The following is a 15,344-nucleotide window of genomic DNA, read 5'->3' on the forward strand; positions in this document are numbered from 1 at the left end:
AGACCTCTTCTGAGCTTAAATCATAGTTTCCATATTATCATCTAATCAGAAAGGCTCCCCTCACTCTGTTACTTATTTTAATTTATCTGAAGTTCTGTATTTCTCTCTCTCTCCTACCAGACTATGTTGAGAGCCTAGATGAGATTTTATTCAACTCTGTATCTTCTAAGTCCCAGTGCTGGGTTAGGACCTTCCCATTTGCCTCTTTGTTCCGTCACAGGGAAACAGAATTTCACTGAGTTATATTCTCAGGGCCCTTACTGCCCTATGCCGAGCACTAGAGCAGATATTTTACAGCTACTGATCTTAATCTTCATGACAACCGTACAAGTTAGTTTTTTGACAAATGAGGAAATAGGCTTAAAGAAGTTGAAAAGCAGTCCAAGATCACACAGCTGTCTGTGGTAAAACCAGGACTCAGATCCAGGGATGTGGGTCTATACTGGGCCACTTCCTTGAAGTTATAAATCAAGGACCAGTAGTCCCTCATAGAAATCAGCACAGAATCCTCTTCTCCATACCCTGCAATTGAACCTATGATCCTCAAAGGCCACTCATAGCCTTTTTCATGAAGAGCCTGCTACCCAGCCTGCCCTGCATCAGCATTTGTGTTCCCTCAGAATAGCAGTTAGAGGTCAGCTGCTGCAACTTCAGCTGCCAAAGCTGCAACTTCAGCTGCCAAAGTTTTTAACAAGGAAATGAAATTAGAGTAGAAATTTGGGAATTCCCTTACCACGTGGCCTCTGCAGAGCTCCATCTGTCAAGACTCAGGGAACGTTGGTTCAGAAACTGTCAGCCCTTTGACGGCTCTGCATTATTTCTTCCGGGAAAACCCATTGCCAGACTCAAGGTATTATAGATTCTATCTTCTCCTTGCCCTAAACTTCCCAAAAAAAGCCTTACTGTCAGACCTCCTGCAATAGCATAATTAAAAATTCCATCCCTAGACCATCTTTACTTACAAACCTACAACCCATACTTACAAACCTACAACCCATACTCACAAACTGGAAAAGTATTTTTTTTTTCTTGAATTTAAGTTATGCCTGTAATAGCCCCAAAGGGATGCTGAGGTCTGAAAAGTAAACTCCTTTTGCCAAGATTTTTGCAGAGACATTAATGGAGACTTTAAGTGAGGGTCAGCCTAACAAGAATAATCACATAATCCCATTCTCTCAGCCCCAGCTGAGATCCCATGAGCTTTTCTAACTTAATAATAAAAACCACCAAAATTTCTTAGAAATCCATACGCCTCCAGTGGAGCAATTTAATTGTTGCCAAGGCTACAAGGCTACTCAGTTTTCATTATTTTAACCCATACTAATAGGGAAAAGGGGTTACTTCAAATCATTTCTTTCAACTTTTGCTAATGATTGTCTGTATCTATGTTTTATCCAAATAAACAATGGTTCAGTGCACATATGTCTTAAAATCACATTTGGTGTTTTAATTACTTTTCCTCCTTTCTCCTTGAATACTAACATAAAAGAAGTCATATAATATAGGTTCTCTGAAATTCTCTATAATGTGAAACAAAAGGCATTGCAAGTGTTTTTGAGATAATTATGTATTTTTGATTGTTTAATACTGTGACTACATTTACTAACTGGTTCTCTGTAAAACTCCCCCATTTTTTTTTTTCATTTTCTTTTCCAAATGCACAAACTAAGTATATAAACTTGATGGTCTAACAGACCTGGGTTTTAGCTGATGGGTCCACACCTTTCCCAGCTGCATCACATTCTATAAATTTACTAAACTTTCCGGAATATAACCTTTATCACCCATATAATGAGGACAATTAGACTTATCTACAAATGATGCTGCAGAGATAAAATGAGATGATATAGGAGTTCCTGTCGTGGCGCAGTGGTTAACGAATCCCACCAGGAACCATGAGGTTGCGGGTTTGGTCCCTGGCCTTGCTCAGTGGGTTAACGATCGGTGTTGCCGTGAGCTGTGGTGTAGGTCGCAGACACGGCTCGGATCCCATGTTGCTGTGGCTCTGGTGTAGGCCAGTGGCTACAGCTCCGATTAGACCCCTAGCCTGGGAACCTCCATATGCCGTGGAAGTGGCCCAAGAAATGGCAAAAAGACCAAAAAAAAAAAAAAAAAATTGAGATGATATAAGTAAAATCACTGCCATAGTATCTGGTTTATTCTAGTCTAATATAAGCAGCATTTTCCTTTCCTGAAACTGTAGTTCAGTGGTTTGTTCCGGCATTTCTGCTTCATTTGAAAATGGCAGGGTTTTTTTTAAGCGACACAAAGCAAAGGCATCGTCAATCTTTTTTCTTTTTTCCTTTGAAATCTTCATTCTATGAAAAAAAAAATCCCATGATACATGCCTGTCATGTTTCTTTTCATGTAATAACTTAATGGGTGATTTCTCTGCAATAATCATGTCAAAATGTGAATGAATAACTACCATGATTATGTTTGTTGACAGATTTAAATAAAAAGTTCACATGAATATAAAGTCACTTTTCATATCTTCTTGTGAATGATGCTGAAATGAGAATAAGCTTTCAAATAATCCAAGGGAAAAAGGATAATAACTGCTTACTTTAGTTTCTTCCTTCTTTTAACAAGAAAAAGGCATTAATCAAAGTATTAAATATGAGAAAATAGGAAATCTATGAGTCAACACTTGAGTACCTACAGTTGCATTACTGCATAGCTACATGCTGAAAAGACTGTTGGCTGCAAATTGATAAGTTAAAGGGGATAACATTACGAACTGGGAAGAAACTATGACTTTGTTATGTCCTGCCATTAAGTCACTTTATTATTTTGAGGAAATCATTCATCTTACTGAGCCTCAACATAAAGTTTATGTCAAACCAAAGCAAATGCTGACTTATAACAGGCTATGAGCCCTGAACACTGCCTGTTTTTTTAAAATAAATGTTTATTGGAATGCAATGGTCATCACATAACTTCTATGCTTCTCTTGCATTACAATGGCTGAGTTGAGTGGTTGTAACAAAGACCATGAGATTTACAGAACTTAAAATATTTACTATCTGGTCTCTATAGAAATTTTCAATGTAATGAATTTTGATTTGACTATTTTTTTTATGGTTTGTGCCTTTTGTGTTCTATCTAAGAAATAGACATGTATTTGAAGAAATAATGGCTGAAAGTTTCCCAAATCTGAAGAAGGAAACGTATAGCAAGATACAGGAAGCACAGAGTTTCTCAAAAAGATGAACCCAAACAGACTTACACCAAGACGTATTGTAATAAAAATGGCAAAAGTTAAAGATAAGGAGAGGATTATAAAGGCAGCAAGAGAAAAACAGTAAATTACAAGAGAACCCCCAATGAAGCTATCAGCTGATTTCTCTACAGAAATACTACACAGCAGAAGGAAGTGGCAGGATAATATTCAAAGTTCTAAATGGAAAATCTGTAACATAGAATACTCCACTCAGCAAGATTATCAATTTAAAATAGGAGAAATAAAGAATTTCTAAGATAAGCAGAAAACTAAAAGAATACAGCAATACTAAACCATTCTGAAAGAAATATTGAAAGGTATTTCTAAATAGGAAAGAAGAAGATATAGGATGAAGGAAATCACAATTGGAAAGTAATCACTTAATATGCCAGTATACAGATCAACAAGAAAAAAAGAAAAGAAAATCTATTTGTGAAAGTGATGATAAAAGAAATAGCAAAGGGAAAAACATGAAGTTGTAAAAAAGGATATCCAAATCATAAAATGTGATATGGAAGAGTAAGAAAATCTAGACTCTTCTTTATAGAATGTGTTTGAGCCATATGACTATAAGTCTGAATCAAACAAATATAAGAAGGGATTAACATACTTGAAAAACAGGGCAACCACAAATCAAAAACAAACAACAAACTCACAAAAAGCAAAAAGAAGAGGACACAAGCATAAAATAAAAGGAAATCATCAAACTACAAAAAGAAAAAGTAATGAAGGAAAAACATAGTATCAACTAGAAAACAAAGTCTAAAATGGCAATAAATACATATTTATCAGTAATCACCTTAAATATCAATGGACTGAATTCCAAGAGCCTACATGGAGTTCCCATTGTGGCTCAGTAGAAACAAATCTGACTAGCATCCATGAAGTTGAGGGTTCCATTCCTGGCCTTGCTCAGTGGGTTAAGGATCTGGTGTTGGCATGAGCTGTGGTATAGGTCACAGACACAGCTTGGATCTGGTCTGGCTGTGGCCGTGGCCAGCAGCTGCAGCTCCCATTCGACCCCTAGCCACCTGGGAATCTCCATATGCTGTGGGTGTGGCCCTAAAAAAAAAAAGAAAAACAAGAGCCTACAATATGCTACCTGCAAGAGACCCACTTTGGGTCAAAGAACACACATAGATTTAAAATGAGGGAGTGGAAAAGATATTTTATACAAATGGAAATGAAAAGAAAGTGGGAGTCACAATACTTACATCAGACAAAATAGACTTTAAACGAAGACCATAAATAAAGATAAAGAAGGACACTATTTAATGATAAAATGATCAATTCAACTAAGAGGATATTACACTCATCAATATATATGCCCCTAATACTGGAGCACAGAAATACATCAAACAAAAAATAACAGACATAAAAAGAGAAATTGATGGGAATACAATAGTAGTAGGAGACTTAAACACCCAACTCACATCAATGCACATATCTAGAGAGAAAATCAATAACGCAAGAGAGATCCTAAATGAAGTAATAGAACAGTTAGACTTAATTGATATTTTCAGAATTTTCTACATACGCAATGTCATTCCATAATAAAGGCAAATTTATTTCTTCCTTTCCAACCTGAATGTTGTTTTATTCTTTCTCTTGCCTTATTTCACTGATTAGAACCTCTAGTACAATGGTGAACAGAAATGATGAGATCAGGCAATCTTGCTTTGCTATTCATGGGAGAAAAGCATTCCATCTTTCACTATTAAGAAAAAGAAGAGGACACAAGCATAAAATGAAATCATCAAATACCTTTTTTTCTGCATCTATTATACTAGCCATATAGATTTTCTTCTTTAATATGTTATTACAATAAATTACAGAGACTGAGTTTTGAATATGTATCTAGTTACTTTCCTGGGATAAACACTACGTTAACCACTGCTTTAGCTATATCATATAGGTTTTACTATATTTTACTTTTATTCAGTTCAAAATATATACAAATTATTATTTAGAAGCTTATTAATTTCAAAATATTCAGGGATTTTAAATATGTATTATTGTTATTTGTTTCTAATTTAATTACACTGAGATCAGAAAGAACAATTCTAATCCTTTGAAATTAATTGATGCTTGTTTTAATGGCCCAGAATATAATCTATCTTACTGAACATCCACATGAACTTTTGAAATATGTGTGTAATTCTGCTGTGGGGTAGCAAACTTAATAACTGTCATATAGGAGTTCTCAGGTGGCCTAGCAGTTAAGGACCTGGTGTAGTCACTACTGTGGCTGAGGTCACTGCTGAAGTGTGGGTTCCAACCAGGTGTGAAAACTTCCAGGTATGAAATTTCCAACTGTAATTATGGATTTATCTCTCTTTTCCTGGTGTTCTGTAAGCTTTTGTTTCAGATGTTGTGATGCTCTATTATTAAGTTTACACACATTTGGGATATGTACATCTTACTCATGAATTGAACACTTTATTATTGTAAACTATCCCTATTTTTTCCTAATACCCCTTGTTTAGAAATTTACATTGATGTTATCATTTCATTTTTCTTATAATTAGGCTTTATATGTTTTATTTTTCCTAGTTCTTTACTTTTAATCTATTCATTTTTAGGTTTAGTTTTTGTAAAATCTATGTAATTAAGCCTTACTTTTATTATCCAGTCTGACAAAGTTTTTTTATTGAAACACTCAAACCATTTACACTTACTATAATTACTGATATCATTGAGTTTAAACTTACTATCTTACTATTTGTTTTCTACCTCAATTTTTTCTTACACTTTTTCCTTTTTTCATGTGTTTTTTGCACCATGTGAGTAATTTTAGGATGCTATTTTATCCCCATTATTGTCTCTCTCTCTTTTTTTTTTTAATGGCTACACCATGGCAAACAGAAGTTCCTGAGTCAGGGACTGAATGTGACCTGCAGCTGTGGCAAGGCTAGATCCTTTAACCCACCTCACCAGGCCAGGGATTGAGCTCTCTCCTCTGTAGTGACCCAACCCACTGCAGTCAGATTCTTAACCCACTCTGCCACAGTGCGAAGTGCCCCATTATTTTCTTATGAGTTATAATTCTTTTGTTTAAATTTTTTAGTGATTATATTCTTGGATTTGCAATATTTTGTCATCTGCTATCAACCACACTTCCAGTTTTATCTCCCACAGTTACTGCAATATTGCAATTAAAGTCACCGTCTATTGCCAAACATATATTTTTCTCTCCTACCTATATGCCATGCACTCTCATACATATTTATACTTTAGCCACAGCAATCTATTATATGTTTTCCAATTTTTCATTTGTTTTCAGTCAGAGGAAAAGTCTCATAGGAGCTACTGCTTCATAGGTAGACATGGAACTCTTCGGTTATTGTTTGTAAGGGTCTTTTGACTCACCCCACTTGACTACAGTGAAGCAGTTTGCTTCTACACTACAGTTGATAACAACTCAATTATGCTCTCTGAGGTTTCTTTCATCTCCAAAATTCTGTAATTCTGTGGTTCTATAATATCTTGCATGTAGCCAAAACCTTTTAAATTTCAAAAAGCGTCCACATAAATCATCCCATTGACCCTCGCACTAATCTGTGAAGAAAAAAGCTCAGATACAATGGTGCCTGCTTTACAGATAAAGAAATTGATGCCAAAGAGTTATGTCAACTTTTCCAAAATTATGCAGTAAATTAGATCCGTAATGCTCATTAGGCACAAAATATTCAGATTTCTATTCTACTGCTCTTTCCACAACATCAACAATTACATTAGTTTTTTTCTTAACTACTTGTTTCCTTGTCTCTGTTCTGATTAATCAGATTTTTACAAATGTGCTGTCTATTGTCTAGAGCTAATCAAAGCACATGAAGGAACTAGTAATGGTAAAACATATATGTATAAAGAAAGTGACAAGGCAGTCAGTGTGAGGTGAGCAGTGCATATAGACATTCAACAGTGTATTGCTAAAAAATTTTATTATGTATGACATATATCATATTCTCCTCAGGTTTGTATAAATCACCACAAGCAAAGCTGAAGTCTATACTCAAACTCTAGCCTTCCCCACCCTCAGATCTCTGTCAATGATTTCCTGTTGGAACAGCATGATACCCAGTACAATATACTAGAGTTACAGACATAAAACAATGGCAATGCTCAAGGAAGACAGGGTTTCTGGGCAGACGTATCTGGAAGCTCAAAGGCAACAATTTAATATTTGAGAATAAACCATTTTAAACACTACCGTTCCCAGTATGCACACTAACACTGTGGACACCAAGACTTTAACTGAGCATACAGAAACCTCAGCTTAGCCACCATTTCATTATCACACCAGGAAAACCGTTACAGTTCTCACAATGGAAGGATTGGCATAAATTTATTCCCTAGGTCTTTGCTGACAGAGTATTCATGATATAAAAATCATTATTGCCCACACAGTTCATGTTTCTATATTACATTCACCACTAATTATGTAGTGTTTGGATAACATTAGTCATTGCCATTCCATTGTTTATCATCTTTTCCTGCTCTGACAAATGTTCTTTCAACAACTGTAAAGAAGGAATGTTCTATTTTAACCTCAAGGATAAGGTTTCTGGATATTTAGAATTATATCAACTCTGAAGTCATGAGGGTCGAAGGAAAACAAGAACTGTTACAGACGGAAAATCTATTTCAACTTCCTCATTCAGAAGATAAGGAAAGTGAAACTCAGAGAACATTCTGAGACTTGCCTAATATTCCAAAGCCAGAGAGTAGCAAAGCCGGAGCTTTGATTCAGGTATCCAAACTCTGAAGCCAGAGTTTTGTTCTGAAAATAATTGTAAGGTTTCCAGATTCAGTTCCATCTCCTAACACTTTAAAGTCAGAATTCCATTCTACTTATAAATATGCCTAGGTATTGCAGCACTTCGAAATAGCTCGAGAGATTACAAAATAAGTTTAAAAGTATATGTCATTCCATACTAAGGAAAATAAAGATTCTAAGAATCTTATAAAGTTTCTTTGTATGAAAATATAATGAGCTTATCCTATATTTATAGATAACCCTCTACACCTTTTTGGTTGTATTCCTTCTTGGCTCCTGAGCTACTTACCCATTAAAATTCAAACCTCTATTAATCTAGGCTAGCTTTGTTGTTGTTGTTGTTGTCGTCATTGTTGTTTTCTTTCTTTTTCTTTTGGTCTGATAGCAGATGGTGTAGAATCCAATTAGGAATACCAAGGAGTTTTAGGTTTTGTGTTTGATTTTCCTGGTCATTAACATACAACATGAAAATCCACCATTCCATTCTTATATATCAGAAAGATATACATGAACAAACTATAACTTAATCTTCAAAAGACTAAATTCTCTTCAATCACATGAAAAGTATTGGGTATTGTCTTGGCCTGAATTTTGAAGAAATTCCTCTGAGGCAAGAATTAAGATGTTAGCATTTTATTTAGAAGGCATAGGTCCACAGAGAAAAAGAAAGGCAGACCAGGGAAGATAGAAAGGGATGTCATGTGCTACCACGCTTCTGCACTGCATAGAAAAATGAAGAAGAGACACACAGTGCATATTCCCTCAGCACCTAGGACTCCTCTGAAAAGGTGTAAAGAAGATCTGAAGAGGAATAAGTTTCATTTATTGAAAATTTACTGCTAAAATAAATTGATATCTGTATTGTCTCAAAGGAAATATAGTTCAGGAACTTCTGAAGTTAACTCTTCTTTCCAGTGTATTTCTAAATAGATTATAATATTCAGTGAGTTGATGACATAATGGGAAACACATACACCAATAAAAATCTCAAAGAAATTCTTTTTAATTTTGTAAGAGGAAGCTTCTATGATTGATTTGATATTCAAAGAAGATGTCAAGGAAATTAGTATTTTCTAAACTTAACTCAAAAAACTTCAAATATGAAATATGTAAGGAAAAATACCTCCAAGGAATTTCAAATTGAAACCTTTCTTTTTGATCTAAAAATTTCTCTTGATTGTAGCAATAAATATTCATGAACATTGGAAAGCTTAATATTTACTGTGCTAATTTTTTTTTAAGTTGATGCTTTTGCAAGAGTTTTTTTAACCAGGCTTCCTTCTCTTCAACTAGCCACACCACACATACACATCATCGAAGAAATGGGCCTGGTTCACAAGCATTTTTCTAGTATATGACTTCTCCCCACCACTCATCACTGCTGATTAGATAAGGAAAACACAGCTAACACATGAGGAACTCATCTGGAGACAGATCTAAGCCAAGGTCATTTTCTTCCCCAGGGAATTATAATTGGCACACTGAGGAAATGGGTCAATTAGACTCAGATACTAGACTTCTCAGCTTCATGTGGATTGGAGCCAGGAAATCTTATTAGAGAGATCTGCCAAATTAAGCAAAGAAATCTGTTTCGTCAAGGGAAGGAAGAATAAAGCAGAGATGTAGAGAGGAGGCAGTTTGACATCCTGCAAAGAGTAGGAGATGGGAACACTGTTGCATGAGATCAGATAACTCTCCAAGATCTGGAAAAGTAGAGTAACTGCACAATTTGTCTTCCAAGCCAAGTGTATTAGTTTCTTCGGGCTGCCAAATTCCTGCAAACTTGGTGGCTTAAAACAACAGAATTTTTACTTTTCTCAGTTCCAGAGGTAAGAAGTCTGAAATCAGTTTCACTGGGCTAAAACCAGGGCAGCACAAGGTCACCCTCCCTCTGGAGACTTTAGTAAGAATGGGTTTCTTGACTCTTCCAGCTTCTGGTGGATCTCATCATCCGTTGGCTTGTGGCCACATGACACCAACTTCTGTGTGCCAAGCCTCCCTCTGCCTCTTTCTTCTAAGGAGACTTGTGATTGCATGTAGGGCCCACTGAAATAATCCAGGATAGCCTCATCATAGCAAGATGCTTAGTAACTTATGTTGGAAAAGACTCTTTTTCTTTGTAAGGTTAACATTTACAGGTTCTCAAGTTAGGACCTACGTAATCTTATAGGGGAACCATTACTACCTACCATACTAGGATGTCTTTGAGAATAAAAGAAGGGACTAACACAATTCCTCAAAGATAAAAGACAAAACCAGGAATTCCCTAGTGGCCCAGAAGTTAAGATCCAGTGTTTTCACTGCTGTGGCATGGCATCCTGGCCCGGGAACTTCCACGTGCCAGGGGTGCAGCCAAAATCAAAAACAAAAAAAACAAAACCAAGGTCTGTCCCAGGCAAACTGGATATATAATCTCCTTCAAGTCCATACATGGGCTAGAGAGAAACTTCTAGCCCCTAGACCATAATAAACCCTGTTTTTTTTTTGCCCCTGCACTGATTAAAAATGTTCTCCCTGAAATTGCCATAGCAAGTAAATTCCAAATTTATTTTCCATCCTGAGTTCTATAAGAGATTACCATAACTTTCTGATACACTATTTTTTATAAAACTATTTTGAGAAAATTATGTGCTTTGCCATCAAATGATTCCTGATTAAGACACAGGACAAAATTCTACAAAGTTTCATTGCCTCTCCCACGTTTAAATGTATGGTACCCTCCTTGAAGAAACTCATATGTTAAGCTTTTCCTACATAAATGTTAAATGACAGGCTTGAATTAATCACAGTTTAATAAATGAACAAATAAATCCCCCAGGTTTCAGCAAACAGATGAGAAATTTTGCAGTGCAAAAAGGCTTTCTGGGAGTTCCCGCTGTGGTGCAACAGTATCAGTAGTATCTTTTGCAGCTCCAGGACCCAGGTTCAATGGCCAACCCAGCACAGTGAGTTAAAGGATGGCTGCATTGCCACAGCTGTGGTATAGGTCGCAACTGTGGCTCAGATCTTATCCTTGGCCTGGAAACTTCATACGCCTCTAGTATAGCCAAAAAAGAAAAAAAAAAAAAAAAGACTTTCTGATGTTTCATAAAATGATACCATCCAGAGCGCTGCTTTCTTGCCACCTAAGCTAAGGTTAATTTTGTTGGACTATATGCAAACCATAACTTTCCTTTTAGTAGTCACTATAACATGGTAAAAAGCAAGAAATGGTTCTGTGCCACATTGCTTATTTTTGTAATGATTCAACTATCAGGTACCAGAGATCATTACCAATAAAATAATCATGTTTCAGCATCTTTTGAGGCACAAATGAACAAATAATACTCTCTGGAAAAACTTCAAATACATATGCACTACAAAATATGTAAGAAGACTCAGAACAGACAGAAATCAAAAATAAACCTTTTATCTATGTTACTACAATTTTTAAAGCTCCCGAATATTTTCATTAACAGCACAATTGTATATACTACTGAAAATAGTACCCAAAGAGTCATTAAAATGACTGCCTAAAACTCAACTACAGGGAGTTCTCTTGTGGTTCAGTGGCTTAAAGATATGGTGTTGTCACTGCAATGGTTTGGGTCACTGCTATGGTGCAGGCCTGAGAAATTCCACATGATTCCTGGCCTGAGAAATTCTACATGCCGTGGGTGCAGCCAAAAAAAAAAAAAAAAGTTACAATAGAGTCATTCTGAGAAAGCCTTCTCATTAAGATGACTCAGACTCTATTGCTTTGTTTCATTTTTAGGGTTATTTCATTGCAAGAAGGTACCACTTTCTTTTTCCTATCAGATTTTTCATTTGTTTGATATAAAGCACCATTCATGGCTCATCTTTCTGTTTGTTTGGTTTTTTTTCTCCATTCCTTCCTTTGCAATAACAAAGTTTAGGGCTGCTGGGTAAGTAAAAATAGTTGCAAGGTACTAAATCAATGCTGTAGTTTCAACATTCCAAAAATTTTCATTCGTTGAAAGCCATATTAATCTAATGAGGTCAAGAAATCTTGGGAGTTCCCATCGCGGCTGAGCAGTAATGAACCCGATTAGTATCCATAAGGACACGGGGTTAACCCCTGGCCTTGCTCAGTGGGTTAAGGATCCGGCATTGCTGTGAGCTGTAGTGTAGATTGCAGACATGGTTCAGATCCCGAATTGCTGTGGCTGTGCTGTAGGTCAGCAGCTACAGCTCCAATTTAGCCCCTAGCCTGGGAACTTCTATATGTCCAGATGCAGCCATAAAAAGACCAAAAAAAAAAAAAAAGGTTCAAAAAAAAAAATAAACTAGGTACTGGGGGAAAAGAAATATCTGCTTCTTTTCTTGAGAATATAACTTGACACATATTTCTTGAGCCTGTCAATGCCAGACACTACTGTAGGATAGAGATGAAGTCTCTCCCCATGAGGCATTTGTGAAACCTTAGAGGAAAGAGGAAAATCTCAGAAAAATAAAATGTACTGGGTTATCAAATCTCCTAAACAGGAGACCACATATTTCTTGAGTACCAATGAGCCTTCAATATTTAAAACATAAAAATGATTCTATGAATAATTGCCCAATTAATGAAAGGTAAGTAATACTTAACTTTCAATGTTCAATGTCACAGGAAAACTGCCTTTATTGTTTTCTTAAGAAAATATTTTTATTTTTTTAATTTTTATTATAGTTGATTTATCATGTTCTGTCAATTTCTGCTATACAGCAACGTGACCCAGTCATACATATATATATGTTCTTTTTCTGATATTATCTTCCATCATGTTCTATCACAAGTGACTGGATATAGTTTCCTGTGCTATACAACAGGATCTCATTGCTTATCCACTCTAAATGTAATAGTTTGCATCTATTAACCCCAAACTTCCAGTCCATCCCACTCCCTCCCCCTTGGCAACCACAAGAATGTTCTCCAAATCCATAAATCTGTTTCTGTTCTATAGGTAGGTACATTTGTGCCATATTACAGATTCCACATATAAGTAATATCATAAGGTATTTGTCTTTCTCTTTCTGACTTACTTCACATAGTATGAGAATCTCTAGTTTCATCCATGTTGTTGCAGAAGATGTGGCGTATATATAGAATGGAATACTAGTATTCCACTGTATGTATATACCACATCTTCTCAATCCAGTCATCTGTTGATGGACATTTAGATTGTTCCAGGTATTTCATGCAAATGGAGATGACAGGAAAGCAGAAATAGCAACAGACAATTGCCTTTACAATGACTTAAAAACGGTTATGAGAGTTCAGAGGTGGAAAAAATTGAGTTGAAGAGGTTCAGGCATGTGACAGAGGGGTCAAAATCAGATACTAAATGGTAGGTAGAATGTATATAGTGATACAGAAGAACCCAGGAGAAATACACAAGTTGCATACAATAAATAAAGGAGAGGCTAGCTGTGCTAAAGCCAGTGATGGAGTATAAAATTAATGGATGCTAAGAGTGGAAACACCGGTTAGAGATAAGATTATGCAGAGTATTTCCAAGTACACATAAAAGTCAGGACTTTCCCCTATTCTGTAAAAGTATCAGCCAGTCTAGGATTAAGAAGACCTAGGTTCAAATCCCTATTTATTCACTAACTTAAACCAATTTATTCAACCATGCTTTCTTCATCTGCATTAAGTTGGACTAGAAATCAGCCTAGGGCATTGCTTCCCAGCCTTGTTGACTACAGAAAACACTTTTTAGGGTAAAAAAAATAATAATTACTTGAATGATTATAATTGTACTTTTCAAGAAACATTGAGAAATAATAAAAAGCTGCTATGAATTTGACAATGCTCTTAACTTATTTATACTCTACTGTCCAAAATAGAATCCAGGAGTTCTCCTGTGGCAGTGGGTTAGGGATGCAGTATTCTCACTTCAACTGCTCTAGCCACTGCTGTGGCACAGTCTAGATTCCTGACCCAGAAATTTTTGCATGCCTCAGGTACAGTCAAAAAAAAAAAAAAAAAAAAGATTATGTCTTTTTTTTTAAAGCCATCTATAAAATGCCTATTCAGGTCTTTTGCCCATTTCTTTATGATTGACTTGAAGGATACTTTGTACATTCTTCATGCAAAATCCTATTCAACTTTTCCTTTTATAAATGTTTTTTCTCGGTTTTTGGATTGCTACTTTCTTACAGTATTCTTATAATGACGATAACATCTTCATTTTGATGGAGTTAAATTTATCATTCCTTTATAGTGTGTGTGTTTTTTTCCTTAAGTAATTCTTTTCTCTCCCAAGAGCATAAAGACAATCTATATTTTCTACTTTAGATTTTAACATTTACCTTTCATATTTAAATCTATATGGTATGTGTTATTGTAACATGAAATGGGAATAAAAGCTGATTTTTACACATGGATAATGATCTGACATAGTTTTTGAATATTCTATCTTTCCCCCACTGATTAGCAAAGCCACAAATCTTTTTTTTTTTAAACAGTTTTCCCTATTTGCACGGATATGTCTCAGCAGTCTTTATTCCCTTCTATTAGTCTAGTTATTTAAATCTCTACCAATGACATAACTGTTTTCATCACTATAGTTTGTAATAAATTGTGATTCTTGCTGGAGAAAATTCCTTAATGTTATGAAGAAATTCAATTAAGTATAGTTCAAAATATACAGATGTTTAGAAACACATAATATTTACCTCACTAATAAAAATAATACATAGCTTTTCTCTTAGCTTAAACACTGGCAGAGGAATTGTGGAAATGAATCAAATTACTTAAACATATAATTACTTATAACTAGAAATTGATTTTAGTGTATCTCTGGGTTCATATTCTGAGTATGGTTTTGCCACCCACACAACAGAAAGATTATGCCAGATTACCTGAGTATGCCTCAGCCACCTACATGACACATTCCAAATCATTAATCTAAACCAGGATGAAGTATACCACCTTCCAACACAAGGAAAGTCTTTATTTACTGTCTCATAAAGGTGATAAATTCTATAGGTAGTGAGAAAATTTTGCAGTCACTGACATCTCAAAAATGATTATACCAAAAAAAAATGCCCAAGGATAACAGACTGCTTTGCTAAAGATGCAAATATATGTGAGTTTCTTTTGACTACATCATTTACAAGGAAATGTACGAAGGATATTATATGAAAACAAAACCTTGAATAAAGTTCTGGTTTAATCTAATACATGTGTCACATGCTTTCAGTCCTTCCGGTGTAAAAATTTTTTTTCAAGTAATATGCCTCTCCACTCATTCATTAGCCCCATTTTTTCTAAAGATTACACAATGAAAAGAATTACAGAGGAACACGTAATTCTACTTGAATAATCAAGCTCATTCAGAAAGTCAGTTCGCCTATCTG

This window comes from Sus scrofa, chromosome 13 (assembly GCF_054392235.1).
Source record: "Sus scrofa isolate SSC_HxYL_T2T_F1_AM1 chromosome 13, Sscrofa_HxYL_maternal_Yorkshire_Landrace_v2.0, whole genome shotgun sequence".
In the NCBI taxonomy this organism is placed as follows: domain Eukaryota; kingdom Metazoa; phylum Chordata; class Mammalia; order Artiodactyla; family Suidae; genus Sus; species Sus scrofa.